Source organism: Panthera tigris, chromosome F2 (assembly GCF_018350195.1).
Source record: "Panthera tigris isolate Pti1 chromosome F2, P.tigris_Pti1_mat1.1, whole genome shotgun sequence".
NCBI classification, from domain to species: domain Eukaryota; kingdom Metazoa; phylum Chordata; class Mammalia; order Carnivora; family Felidae; genus Panthera; species Panthera tigris.
Genome location: NC_056676.1, coordinates 1916155 through 1931092, shown reverse-complemented (window position 1 = coordinate 1931092; position 14938 = coordinate 1916155).

The following is a 14938-nucleotide window of genomic DNA, read 5'->3' as shown; positions in this document are numbered from 1 at the left end:
CATGCGTGCCGCCGATCCCCTACCATGTTTTACTATGGAGCCAACAGTTATTACAAAATGAGTCTCATCTATAGAAAATGTCAATGACCTGCCATGTAAGTGAAGTACAGATTTCTCGTTCACAGCCTAACATGAGAAGCGTAACCACAAAACACTACGGTGGTCCCAAGCTCGACACTGACCTCCTTCACCCCAAGAATTGATGGTGGTTACTTCTCAACTGCAAGACTGAGACAGCATGTGCTCGCTTGATTAAAGCAAGCCCACGGGCGACAGGATAGATTCCTCACCCGTAGCTTACTTGAACTAACATACACGAACGGGAAAATACAGAAAACAGATCTGCTAAGTCCTTGAACAACGTTTCAGTTTTCTCATGCCTCAAAATTATTTTCTCAAGCCAGGGCTGTTATTTTCTCCAAAGGGATTCTCACATGAGGGCAAAACCAGTGTAACTTTTCCCATACGTCTTCGTCAGATGGTTTCCAAGAACGTTCCATCAGGGACGGCCATAACGCTCCAGAGCCAGCCTTGACCCAAAGGTCAGTAGATTTGCATTTGCTCCTCCCAAAGTATTTGTACAAAGTCACGCTAATCTCCATTTACCAAGGAAGCAAAGTTTTGTCTACAGTGGTTCCTAACCCTGCTCTCCTCCTACCAAAGTCGGTAGGTCATCCAAATAAGTTGGATATTTCCGTGAGAAACTCAGAAGGCCACAGATATTAAGACGCATGCTGAGGGTGTGCTAGGGAAGTCTGGCCTCACGGTGAAAGTGAAGTTTCTTGCATATGCTAGATGGACCCGAGATCTCGGGCCTCTTTGGTGGCTCAACACAGAAAACACCGAGAGATTGAAGTCGTCCCCCATCTGCAACGGCAGAATGATCCAGCAGCTCTGTTCACTATGGAGAGGGATTAAGAATGGAACAGTCACGGAGCACGTGGGTGGCTCAGTCAGTTAAGCATCCGACTTCAGCTCGGGTCATGGCCTCACGGCTTGTGAGTTCGAGCCCCGCGTCGGGCTCGGTGCCCGATGTGTTCAGAGCCTGGGGCCTGCTTTGGATTCTGTGTCTCCCTCTCTCTCTGCTTCTTTTCTGGTCACGTTCTGTCTCTTTCTCTCAAAAATAAATAAGTGTTAAAAAAAAAAAAAAAAAGAAGGGAACAATCACAAAACCAACGGTTCCTCAGGGTCAGGAGAACAGCGGCCTGGTTCGGTTTTCAGTTGCCCACGGCAGTGGTAGCAACAACAATGCAGGAATACATCCACTTCGAAAACTGGACAGACAGGGGCGCCTGGGTGGCTCAGTCGGTTGGGCGTCCGACTTCGGCTCAGGTCATGATCTCGCGGTCCGTGAGTTCAAGCCCCACATCGGGCTCTGTGCTGACAGCTCAGAGCCTGGATCCTGTTTCGGATTCTGTGTCTCCCTCTCTCTGACCCTCCCCCGTTCATGCTCTGTCTGTCTCTGTCTCAAAAATAAAGAAACATTAAAAAAAAAAAAAAGAAAGAAAAAGAAAAAAGAAAAAAACTGGACAGACAGACCAGCAAACATCTTGCTGGGCTTGCTGTTGCCTTGTGAAATTGCATCTTTTGTTTTCTTTTAAGGAATATTATTCAAAAAGCTGAATTTGTTCAGATGTCTCCCAGCCAGTTTAATTCCTTGACACTTTGGTGGCCATCACTTTCGTCCTCTGTGGGCTTCCCAGAAAGGTGAACCTCCAGTATAAAAACTTCCCTTCCCTGTCCTCCCAGCTCTCTTTTCCTTCCAACTCATCCAAGTACATCGTTAGGCTCCGTTCCTGTTCTCAGCGTATACAGTCGTCCCTGCCAGATTTCCTGCAGCTGCCTTCCCTGAGTTCATCTGCTGTCGAGCTTCCCGACTTGAAAGGTATCCCAGAAAGCCTGGCCTCAACTAATTCCCAGAGAAGATCCCCGACTCCATGAGACAACAGATAACAGCTGGTCCAGTGGTTGTAGTTCCAAAGTTTTAAGGCCACAACCGACAAATCCTACGAATAGACTTGAGTAAGGCAGAACGACTTGCCCGAGGGGCCCTGGACGAGGACGGAGGGGCGACGAGGGTGAGTGGCCGTGGCCGAGGATGCAGGGGCTGCCTGGCACCACCTTGCACGCTTGCTCATGCCCGGTGCTGGGCCTCCGTGATAGCATAATCGTTTCCATCTTGGTAACTACTGCCCTGCCATAAACACAAGGTTATGACTTCACGGGGGATAGGCCAGATGAGAAGCAGAACTGTGAGGGAAAGCACGCTTGTTAAAGCAAAACTATTTTCAATAATTGGAAGAGGGATTTGAGAAACTAATTCTGGCCAAGAACCTCTTTTGTATTTTTTTTTTTTTTTTATTAAAATGTTCTCAGCATTAGGGCTGCGTCCAAACCAACACTGCTGACACATACATGACAGTCTGGAATTAATGAGCCTCCAAGAAACTGTCTGAAGAGCAAGATGGGAGGCCGGTTGCCACCCAAGGTTCTCCAACGGAGCGCCTTAAACAGCCCCCCACAGTCCGCTACCTTCCTACCACGCGGGTGGGACCCATTCTCTCGTGATTTTGAAGGGATATTTCTCTTCCTGGGGCTATGTCTCAACGTGGACAGTAGCTAATCTGCACTGAACAACACTGGCAGACCACTTGCTTCCTCTGCGAGTAAAACATAGCGGCACAAGTGTCCAAAGTGAGGGGCGAGAGAAAGACGCACAGATGAGCAGTCTGGAAAGGCTGCTCAGCAATCCTGAGCCGACACCTGCTCAGCAATCAGCAACCGCCCTCCGGACCAGCAGGGTGCGAGGAAGGAAGTCTGCTGCTGCTGCCTGTCACGATGGGGCACCGGTAGATTCCACAGCAAACGCCGGCCCCACCGCCCACCCTCGTGGGGCTTCCGCGAGCCACGCCATCGCCAACGCGGGCTAACGCACATGTACTTACCCAAAGGGTTGGAGAAAAACACGAAACGCACCAGCGAATTGCAGCCACGCAGCAACCACAGAATACCAGCCAGTCCGCCAGGGCTCTGCCTCGTGATCGTCTTGTCACAAACACAACGACGGGAAAGTAACGATTCATACACACGTTCAACCCCGGGGCCGACAGATTTGATAGCACTTGTCACCCGTGTCTTTGACGCACAGGGCCACGAGACAATTCAAAGGATCTCTGTGAGTTTCCGAGGAGGGCAAAGGGTTCAGGAACATTTTTTGGCTCTGTGGAATGGCGTGTCCCCGTTGGCACGGAAATCTGTGCAAAATTATGATTGAAATCGTTGAGGTGAAAAGAGTATCACTCTAGGAGACCTGGGGCGCACGCTCAGGAAGGACGCGGCAGGTCACGGTGCAGGTGCTCTCAGGGGACGTGCCGCAAAAGTGAGGTACCATTGCACAGAAAACCCTTCCGATAAGTGAGAAGAAAAAGTGCGCATTCAGCAACGGGGGGATGGTAAGTGAGAGAGAGGAAAGAACTCCCCAGTCTGAATCGTGTCCTAAAATGCAACATACTCCATGCCGATCAACGAAATAGCTGGCAGGAAAAGTATTTTGACTTTTATATCCTTTTCCTCAGACAAAGAACTCTGTGTATCCGTATATATTTAAATAGGTGTGCTCTTAGGACAGCTGCTGAGAAGTGACCCTGTTCTTAAAGCAGGAAGAGGCTGATGCTAATACTGGATAAACACAAAACCACCTGTAGGAGTCCGCACGTTGAATCCCACAACTGACTCCCCCCAAAAGACAAAACTTCAACTCAAATCGGATCAGATTATATACAGACTACTAAAAGGAGAGGAAGACTCTTCTAGAACCTCCAAAATGCTACCTCTGTTCAGCTCACGTCTACCCTTTACTGGCTGAGTCACCTTCCTCAAGTAACAATCCCTCTCTCCGTTTCCTTCTGCAAAGTGAGAATAATAGTGATACCTACCTCATGGTGTGGTTGGTGAAGATTGAAGAGTGAAGGAGCGTCAAGCCCTGAGACGGAGCCTGGAACAGAACAAACTCTCAAAAACACGATGGCCATCTCTGCTGTTCTGTGAAGGTCGGCCTGCGGCACTGTTTGGTGCACAGTAGGACTCATTCCCCCAGTGGTGTATATTTCGCGTGCACGCTGCACACTTTTCTGCACTGAGTATACCCACTCAGAATAGTAGTGTATTATTCAGCGCCATTCGATCTCTGCCTTCGATTACACGTTCTTTAGCATGCCATCCCAACACTCAGCTCCCACTGCCATTTTTCTACATTTACTTTGATTAACACCCCTCCCCCATTAACCTGCAAACTCCTTTTTTATGCCTTTCTCGATTGATGGAGACCATGGGCAATAAGTGAGGGGAAATGAAAAACAGAGCTGTTATAACATCTTCATATTCCTCGCCTGCTACAGAGAGGTACAGGGACCGACGTGAAGACGTGGGATCTTCACGAGGTGGAAGAAAGAGAAGGAGTTATCCTGTGATTGTCAGGGAAAAAGGGGGATTTAGTTTGCAATTGGCCACCGGCACCTTGTGGATCTAATGCTTGATGATTCTTTTTTTCACTACAATCCACTTCCAGCCTCTCAAGAGAAATCGACCAAATCACTTTGTCCAAATTTCTGCCCTGTCAATGCTCCGGGTCATTTCCCTAACAAGTTTAAAAGATTTACATATTATTTTTGATAAAAATTTTTGTTTGGAAATATTTGTAAGTTCACATGCGGTTGTAAGAAGATGAAGAGATTCCTGTACCCCTTATCCAGATTCCTTCAAAGGAATATCTTGCAAACTACAACACAATATCACAGCCAGGATATTGACACTGATACAATCAAGGCACAGAACATTTTTATTACCACAAGTATACCTCATATTGACATTTTTTTAAATTTTTATATGAAATTTATTGTCAAATTGGTTTCCATACAACACCCAGTGCTCATCCGAACAGGTGCCCTCCTCCATGCCCATGACCCACTTTCCCCTCCCTCCCACCCCCCATCCACCCTCAGTTTGCTCTCAGTTTTTAAGAGAGGGAGGGAGTCAAACCATATTGACATTTATAGTCATACACCCAATTACTTCCCATACCTACCACTCCTTAGTCTATGTCAACCACTGAGAGGTTTGATATGTCTGTAATTTAGTCACTTCAAGATGTCAAGATTAGATTGGCTTTTTGCATCAACATAATTCCCTGGAGATTCATGCAGATTGACGCAAAAATCAACAGGTATTTTTGTTGGTTTTTTTTTGTTTTTGTTTTTGTTTTTATTGAGTAGTACTGTAAGGTGTTGGCGGGCCATAGTTCAACCATTCACTTCTTGAAAGACATCTGGATTGTTTCAAGTTTGTGGCTATGACCAACAGGTCTGCCATGAACATTCTTGTACCGGTTATTGTGTGAACACATCTTCACTTCTCCAGGATAAATGCCCAGGAGTATCAGTGATAGATCGTACGGTGGTTGCACGTTTAGTGTTTTAAAACTTCACCAAGCTGCGCGGTTGTACGTTTTGGCCAGTAATATGAATGACCTAGTTTCTCTGCATCTTTGCCAGGATTTGGTGTTGTGACTTTTTTTTTAGATATTCTGGTAGGTATGTAGTAGTATTTCACTGTGGTTCTAACTCTCGTCTCCCTAATGGCTAATGATGCTGGACATTTTCGTGTGTGCTCATTTGCCACATATGTGTCCTCTATCAATGGGATATTGTTTCCCACCTGTCGCTCATCTTTTCACTGGATTCTTTGCTTTTTTTATGGTTCAATTTTGAGAGGTCTGTATGGGTTCTAGGTACTGGTCCTTTGTGAGGTATGTGGTTTGCAAATATTTTCTTTTGTATCTAACTTATCTTTCCATGCACTTAACAAGACCTTTCATGAGACCAAAGCTTTTCAGTCTGATAAATTCGGTCCAATTTATCAACTTCTTCTTTAGTGGATCATGCCTTTCGTGGCATCAAACCTGGTAACCCTTTAGCTACCTCCGGTTCACAAGCATTTTCTCTCTCTTTTTTCTCTCTGCAAGTTAAGAATTTTCCAGTTTGCATTTAAGCCTGTGATACATTTTGAGCTAATTTTTGTGCAGATGTAAGACATAAGCTGAGGTATATGTTTTTGCCAACACATGCCCAGTGTTTCCAGCAGTATTTGTTGAAAAGGCTGTCTTTCCTCCATTGAATTGTTTGCGTTACTTTGTCAAAGTTCAGTTGGGCATATCTCTGTGGGTCTTTTTCCGGGTTCTCAGTCGCAGTGACCAAAGTGTCTGTCCCTTCACCAACCCCACACCGTCTTGGTTACCGTAACTGTACAGTAAGTTTTGAAGTTGAGATTTCTCCCACTTTATTCTTCTTTTTCAAAATGTTTTCAGCTAATCTAATTCCTTTGCCTTTTCATATAAAGCCTACAATAATCCTGTCTATATCTAGGAAATACGTGGCTGGGATTTTGTGAGGTATTGCATTAAACCTGTACATCAGTCTGGACAGCCCAACATTCATACTGCATCTAGCCTTCCACAAACTATGTCTCTCCATATTTAAGACTTTTGATTTCTCATACAAGTCCTGTACATGTTTTCTTAGATTTATACTAAGAAAATTTGTAAAATGTTTAAGAATTTCATTTTTGAGTGACTATAAATGGTATTACTATATTTTTATTTTTGCCCGTATGTACCTTGCTAGTGTATGGAAATACAATTGACTTTTCATGTGCCTTTCATATCCTGTGACATTAGTAAACTAACTTTTTATTTCTAAAAGTTTAAGTGTAGAATCTTTGGCATTTTTGCACAGACATCTATGTCATCTGCAAACAAAGACAGTAATTTATTTCTTCCATTTTACTACAGATGCCTTTTATTTCCTTTTCTTTTTCCTTACTACACGGGACGGAACTTCCAACATCATGTTGAATAAAAGTAGTGCAAACAACTAACCTTGACTCATTCCCTGAGGTGTAAAACATCCAGTGTTTCGAGTATAATATGGCTATAGGCCTTGTGTACATGCGGTTTATCAAGTTGAGGGAAATCTCTTTCCAAAAGTTTTTTTTTTATCATATACGCATGTTGAATCCTGTTAAATGATTTTTATGATCATGTGATATGATACCACATTTTTTTACTTAAAAAGGTAGATTGTATTGATTGTTTTTTGAGTATTCAACCATCTTTTCATCCCTAAAATAAAACCCACTTGGTGACAGCGTACAAGTCTTTCAACACATTGCTCGATTCTATTTGATAACAGCTTGTTCAAGTATTTTACATCTGTGTTCATGAGGGATAATGGTCTATAGTTTTCTCTTTTGTACTCTTTTTTTCTGGTTTTAGTGGCATGGTAACACCAGTTCCCTTTTCTTCTATTTTCTGGAAGGATTCTGGTAGAATTAATGTTAATGCATCTGACTCTTGGTTTCGGCTCAGGTCATGATTTCACAGTTCTGGGATTTTGAGCCCCACATCGGGCTCTGCACTGACAGTATGGAGCCTGCATGGGATTCTCTCTCTTTCTCTCTCTCTCTCTCTCTCTCTTTCTCTCTCTCTCTCTCTCTCAAAAATAAATAAACATTTAAAAAAATTAAAAAAAAACATTTAGTTGAATTATTCAGTGAAACCACTGAACCTGAGTCTTTTTTTTTCCCCCTCAGGAGTTTAATTATGAATTCAATTTTCTTAATAGTTACAGGTTATTTAAATTATCTTTTTTCATATTGAATGGGTTAGGGTAGTTTGTTTATTTTTGAGGCATTGGTTCCTTTTACCTAAGGTGCCAAATCTATGTATGCAGAGCTGTTTGTAATACTCCCTTAGTATCCTTTTCATGTCTTGATGGTCTCTACTAGGATCCCATTTCATTTCTGAGGTTGATCATTTCTATCCTTCCTTCCTTGGTTCCACCCTTCCTTTCTTTGTCAGTCTTGCTTGGTTTGTCAACTGCCTTGACAAAGAATTTACGATTTTGCCTTGTTCCCCACCTGTCTTTCATCTAGCTTAAGACCTCTTTCCCCTTGTGCATCACTTGTATCTTCTTGCTCTCCCTTCTCACCTTTCCCCATTTCCGCCTCCCCCAGGGCTGCCACGAACCCCACCGGGCAGCAGTCCTGGGCCTGTCTTCCCTGGCCTGTCCTCCACACTCTAGGGGCTTTGCATCTTGTGCTGGGGTGCACATCCTACAGGTGTCTCAGTTTCCGCATGCCCACAATACTCTTTATCTTCCCTGACAGTAATCTTCTGCCCTTCACCGCAAGATGCCATCTTTTTCAGTTTTCTGTTACCATAACGACCTCACGTTCCTCCCACCTTTCAGAAAAGGCTTCGACAGGGGAAACGGAATTTGAATAGACCTGGGAGCAGAGACAGGCAGAGTCAGGGGAATAATATGAGTAAAGGTGTACAGGCACGTAGTTTTGATATATGCTCAATGTGCTGTGTATGTTTGCCGCGAGGCATGTCCATTCACTCATGAAGCCAATGAATGTGTAAGTGCCTGCTATGGACCCAGCCCTGTCTAGAGAGGGAGCCAAGTGCGGAAAAGCTGATGCCGGTCCCTGCCCTCAAGGAGCAAAGTCTAACGAGGGAGACAGGACTTCATCAACACGCTAACAGAGGTGCAGCAGTGATTGCACTGAGTAACCGCTCAAAGAGAAAACAACAGACGGTGATGGAAGACCGTCTGGTGAAGGTGAAGGATTGTGAGGTTGGTTGTTGGGGCATCTCAGAGGGAGTCACGCTGGGAACTGGTGGCCCCCACACCCAGGAGATCAAGAGCAAGGCACAGTATGGGGAAAGGGCCCATCCACAGTCGCAACCGGAAGGCGAATACTCAGTGAAAACAGAAAGGGGAGATTCACTCCAGGTGCGGCCAGGTGCCACCCAAGCCTCCATAAGAGGTGGAGGCAAATTCAACTCGAGTGTCATGGGAAAGTGCTGCAGGTTCTAATTAGGGAGATGACACAACCCGATTTCATTACATAGGGAGACAGTAGACAATAAAATTGGAAACACAGTTTGGGAAGACATGGCAGGATGCCTTCAGTGACAGTCATGAGAGATTTCACTTACCTCACAGGCAGTGGAGAGTTTCTAGAATTTTATTTTGATTTCTAAAAAAACTTTTGTTTCTAGACTTATTATGCAGTAAATACATATTTTAGGGGTGGCTCAGTCAGTTAAGCATCCATCTCCCGATTTGGGCTCCAGTCATGATCTCACAGTCATGAGATCAAGTCCCAACTCAGGCTCTTCACCAACAGCACCAAGCCTGCTTGGGATTCACTCTCTCCCTCTCCCTCTGCCCTTCCCCTGCTTGCTTGTGCTTTCTCTCTCTCTCTCTCTCAAATAAATAAATAAATAAATACATATTATAAAGCAATCAGAGAATGCAAATAAGCAAAAGAATATATGCATAACCCATAACCACACCATTCAGATAATGTACATTTTAATGTATTTAGAGTTGACTTTTCCATGTGTTTTCTATGTGTATACCTAACTGTATGTGTTAATATACTATCTTATATACTTAATAGTATACATATGTATGTATTACAAAAACTGACTCTTATGAGCCTACTGGAGGCTACTATTTTGAATGATGTGCTGGAGACATCTATTTCAATAAAAGCACTAAAATCATTTTCATGAATGGATGGCATTCCATTGGATGTATGTTCTGCAACTGATCCCACTAAACTCCAATTGTTCAATGTTTAAGACGCTTCAAGTTTTCTGTATTATAATTAGCCTCCAATACAATTAATATTATCATAGCTAAATCTTTCTATATATCAGTAATTATTCCCTTAAAGTATATCCTACAAGTGTAAGTGCCAGATAAAATGGCATGAATACACTAAGGCCTTTGATGTATCCAGTCACATTATCCTCTAGAAAATCTGTACCAACTTACAACAGCTCCAGTGGTAAAGAAATGAGCTACCTACTCACAAGTACAGGGCATTATAATACGTTTTTATTTTTGTCTTTTTCTAGAAACAAATGGCATCTCATTGAGATATATATATATATATATATATTCTGCATATCTTCGATTACTAATGAGGTTGAACATTTTTTAATCATTTCCTGGCCTTTGTTTTTCTTCTTTTCTGAATTTCTTAGCCATTTCTTTTACTCGTTTTTCTAATGATAGATTTATCTTTTCCTTCATATATATTTCTTATTATATATATTCAATATTTATACCTATATATATCTGAGACTTCTCTATGTATAACCTTTTCTGACATGTGATACAAGTATATTTTCACAATGTGTAATTTGCCTTTTACCTTTAGGATGCCTCTTTATCATACATAAGTAGTCCCTTTTTAAAATTTCAAACGCATTGATGATTTCCTTTATTATTTCTGTGTTAAGGGTTATGCTTAAGAGTCTTTGCCTCCCAGTGTCATATAACTTGACATTGAGTTTACTTCTAGTAGTTTGCTCTCTCTACTTGAGTCCTGAACCCATCTGCCCTGCGATGTGAAATGCAGACCTTTGTTTTTCCTATATATTTCCCCAGAAGTTTGAAAGGCAAACTCTTACCACATAAAATTTGCACATACACCCAATTCTCTTCTGCTGCTTCTCTGCTGTGTCACAAATGTTCAGTCAGTGATAGACTGTCTTCATCCCCAAAGCACATGGTCCATGTCAACGTCTAGTACATGACAAGTCACTCTTTTTCCTCTTCTTTTCCAAACGTTTATGAGAAGTTGTGTGTAGCTGAATGCCACGGCTGGAACACTGTGCCCAGGAATATTTATCTCACACTATATAGAATGGACTAGGAAAGGTGAAGACATTGCAAAGAGGAGCCCAGAATGTGGCAATGACCTTGAAACAAGTGGTCTCAAAAACAAATCTCATTTTGAGCTTTAATCACCAGCTGAACACAGGGGGAAAAAAATCTTCCTGCCATCAAATTACAATCTAAGGATCTTTATATTTAAACTCTGAGGGATGTGATTAAAAACGTAAAGCTGTTAACTGACCTGGAAAAATTATTAACTTAACCCTGAGGGTACATGTCAGCCATGGGCAGAGGGGTAGAGGTGACTCATCTGTCAATCCAGGGCAAGATGTGTGCTTCACTGTTAGTCCAGGACTCCAGGAAGGAACTTATTTGAGTTTTAAAACAAACTTATACGGGGAAAATGGCAGCATGGGGAACTCTGGGAGTCTATCCCTTCCTGAGAAACACCCAAACACCTGACCAAGAAATGTGAAATCAACCTTGCTGCACTCTGGGAGGGTCAAATGTTTACAACCAAGTGACAGCTTAGCCAGGGGGTGCCCGGGTAGCTAAGTTGGTTAAGCATCTGACTTCGGCTCAGGTCATGATCTCGCAGTCCAGTAGTTCGAGCCCCATGTTGGGTTCTATGCTGACAGCTCAGGGCCTGGGGCCTGCTTCGAGGTCTGTGTCTCCCTTTCTCTCTGCCCCTCCCCAACTCGTGCTCTGTCTCTGTCTCTCTCTCTCTCTCTCTCTCAAATAAATAAATAAATAAACATAAAAAAAAAAGCGTAGCTAGGAAAAGGTGAGTGAATCTGTGTAGACCAGGGTCACCATCTGACTTACCCAGAAGAACTGACAACAAGTGTTCAAAAAGAACTTATATGTAAATATTCAGAGGAGCACTGTTTGTATAAACAAAATGTGGAAACAACCAAATGTCCATCAAGTGACGAATGGATAAACAAAACGTGGGCCACCCATACAATGGATATATTGGAATAGAAAGGAATATTACAATACAATATTATTTGGCCGTAAAAAGGAGTGACATACGACACAGGCCATGGCATTGATGAACCTCAATAACATTATGCTAAGCGAAGAAGCCACAATGATGCAATTCCATGTATGTGACATGTCCAGAAAAAGCAAATTCCTAGACAGAAAACAGATCAGTGATTCCCTGGGGCTGAAGGGAAGGGCCAATGGAAGTGACTGCTTAATGTATTTGGGCTTTTCTGGGGGGGAGGGGATGATAAAAAAGCTGTGGGACCAGACAGTGGTGAAGGCTGCACACAATGTTAATGTATGTAATGCTATTGAGTTGTACGCTTGAAAATGGTAAAAATGGTAAATGTTATGTATATTGTGCCATATTTTTTAAAACCATATAATGTATAGTTCTTGAAAATGTTTATATATCTCATACCAAATAATATATATACCCCGCATGAATTTACCTAATATATATTAGATATATATATATATATATATATAGTCTATGTAAATACATGTATGTCTGTAAATTTCTAGAAAGACATGGAATAATTTATTTTTTTTAATCTTTATTTAGTTTTGAGAGACAGAGAGACAGAGTGTGAGCAGAGGAGGAACAGAGAGAGAAGGAGACACAAAATCCGAAGCAGGCTCCAGACTCCGGGCTGTCAGCACAGAGCCCAGTGTGGGGCTCAAACCCACAAACTGCGAGATCATGACCTGAGCCAGATGAAGTTGGACGCTTAACCGACTGAGCCACCCAGGAGCCCCTGGAATAATTTATTTTTAATTATCTTACAGTGGGGAGGCTTTTTAAAAGCATGTTACATAACCCAGAAGTATTAAAAAATAGTTGCTTTGTAGACATTTTAATTAGAAAAATTCTGCATGGAAGGAAAACACCAAAAACAAGTTTTCTTGCTTTAAAAAGAAAAGCTGAGGAAACAAACTATTGGGACTACATCAAAATAAAAAGCTTCTGCACATCAAAGGGAATAATCAACAAAGCTAAAAGACAACCCGCTGAGTGGGAGAAGATATTTGCAAAGGACATATCTGATACAGCATTAGTATCCAAAATATATAAAGAACTGACACAATTCAACACTGAAAAAAACAAATAATTCAATTTAAAAATGGGCAAAAGCCATGAACAGGCATTTGTCCAAAAGAGACATCCAGATGGCCAACAAACACATGAAAAGATACTCAGAATCACTCATCATCAGGGAAATCACATCAAAACTACAATGAGATATGCCCACACACCTGTCAGAATAGCTAAAATAAAAAACACAAGAAACAACAAGTGTTGGTGAGGATGTGGAGAAAAAAGAACCCTCTTGCACTCTTGGTGGGAAGGTAAGCTTGTGATGCAGCCACTCTGGGAACTGTATGGAAGTTCTTTTAAGAGTTAAAATATGATCCAGTAATTATCCAGTAAAATATCCAGTAAATATAAATAATTTAATTATCCAGTAAAATATGCCTCAGGTATTTTACCCCCAAAATATGAAAACCCTAATCTAAAAAGATATATGCACCCCTACGTTTCCAGCAGCATATTTACAATAGCCAAGATATGGAAGCAGCTCAAGTGTCCAACAATACATAAATGGATAAAGAAGTTGTGAAATCTATCTATCTATCTATCTATCTAAAGGAATATTACTCAACCATAAAAAAGAATGAATTCCTGCCATTTGCAACAAGACAGATGGAGTTGGAGAGTAGAATACTAAGTGAAATAAGTTAGCCAGAAAAACAAATACTACATGATTTCACTCAAATGTGGAATTTAAGAAACAAAACAAATGAGCAAAGAAATAAGAGACAAACCAAGAAACAGACTCTGAACTATAGAGAACAAACTGATGGTTACCAGAGGGGAGGTGGGAGGGGGATGGGTGAAACAGGTGATGGGGATTAAGAGCACACTTATCATAAAGAGCACTGAGTAGTGTATAGGATTGTTGAATATAGTGATATTGTACACCTGAAACCAATATAACACTATATGTTAACTATACTGGAATATAACTAAATAAATAAATGAGTAAATAAATAAATAAATTGAAGAAAACAACAGCATTTCACCTACAGAAGACTGCTATTATTTCTAATATATGCAATGCTCTTACAAATCAATAAGGAACAGGCAAAAGTCAGCGGGAAATTTGAAAGAAAAAGAAAGAATATACAAATGGCTTTCAAATATTTGGAAAGAAAGCTTGACCTCTCTTATAACAAGATAATTGTCAAATAAAGTTACGTTATTTTTCACATCTCTAATTGGTAGAAAAATTAAAAACAGCAAGGCGAATAGGTGAGAATTAGGGGATTTTTATAATTATAGCAATTTTCCCACATTGCTGATAAGGGTGGAAGTCAATAAAACCCTTAATAAAGCAATTTGGTAATATACATGTAAATTACTAATATATGCATCTTGTGGTCAATAATTTTATTTCTAGGAATTTATTATAAATACTCTCATACATGTGAAGTGACATTTACAGTCTTTTACTTATTGTTTTTAAGATCAAAAACTTGGAAATACCTAGAAATACCCATCAAGGAACTGTTAATAAATAATACAACACACCACACGGTAGAATAGGATTGGAAAAGGTTTTATGTACAAATAGAGAATACACTCCAAAAAATTACTAGATGATAGAAACAAGGAGTAGAACAGTGTGCATAGTGCATTTACCATTTATGTAAAAAAAAAAAAAAAGAACATGAATATGTATAGATTTGCTTTACAGATGCCTGACCTATTTCTGAAGAAATTTTTTAAAACTTTTGAAACTTAGGCATCAGAGCGAACAAATGGGTGTCAAGAGAGAAGTGGGAGAATGGTATTGTCTAACCTTTCCTACATTTTGCATTTGACACTCTACGAATTTATGACCTATTAGAAAATTTAAAGGCATATTTTACGGAATACTCTTAAGTGGAATGCCAGTATTTAATCAATGGCATTTAAGATTCCACAATGGTAGACCTAATTGGGGAAATACAAAAATGAAGACATTGTTGAAATCTAATAACACTAAGCGGACCTCATTAAAACCATCACTGGATGTAAAACCTCATGAGGAACTTAGCATACTAAGATATCGCTAAATCCGGAACTTGTGCCTTTTACTCGTGGACAGCATAGACGGTAACTTTCCACGTCAGCTAGAAGACACTCGCAG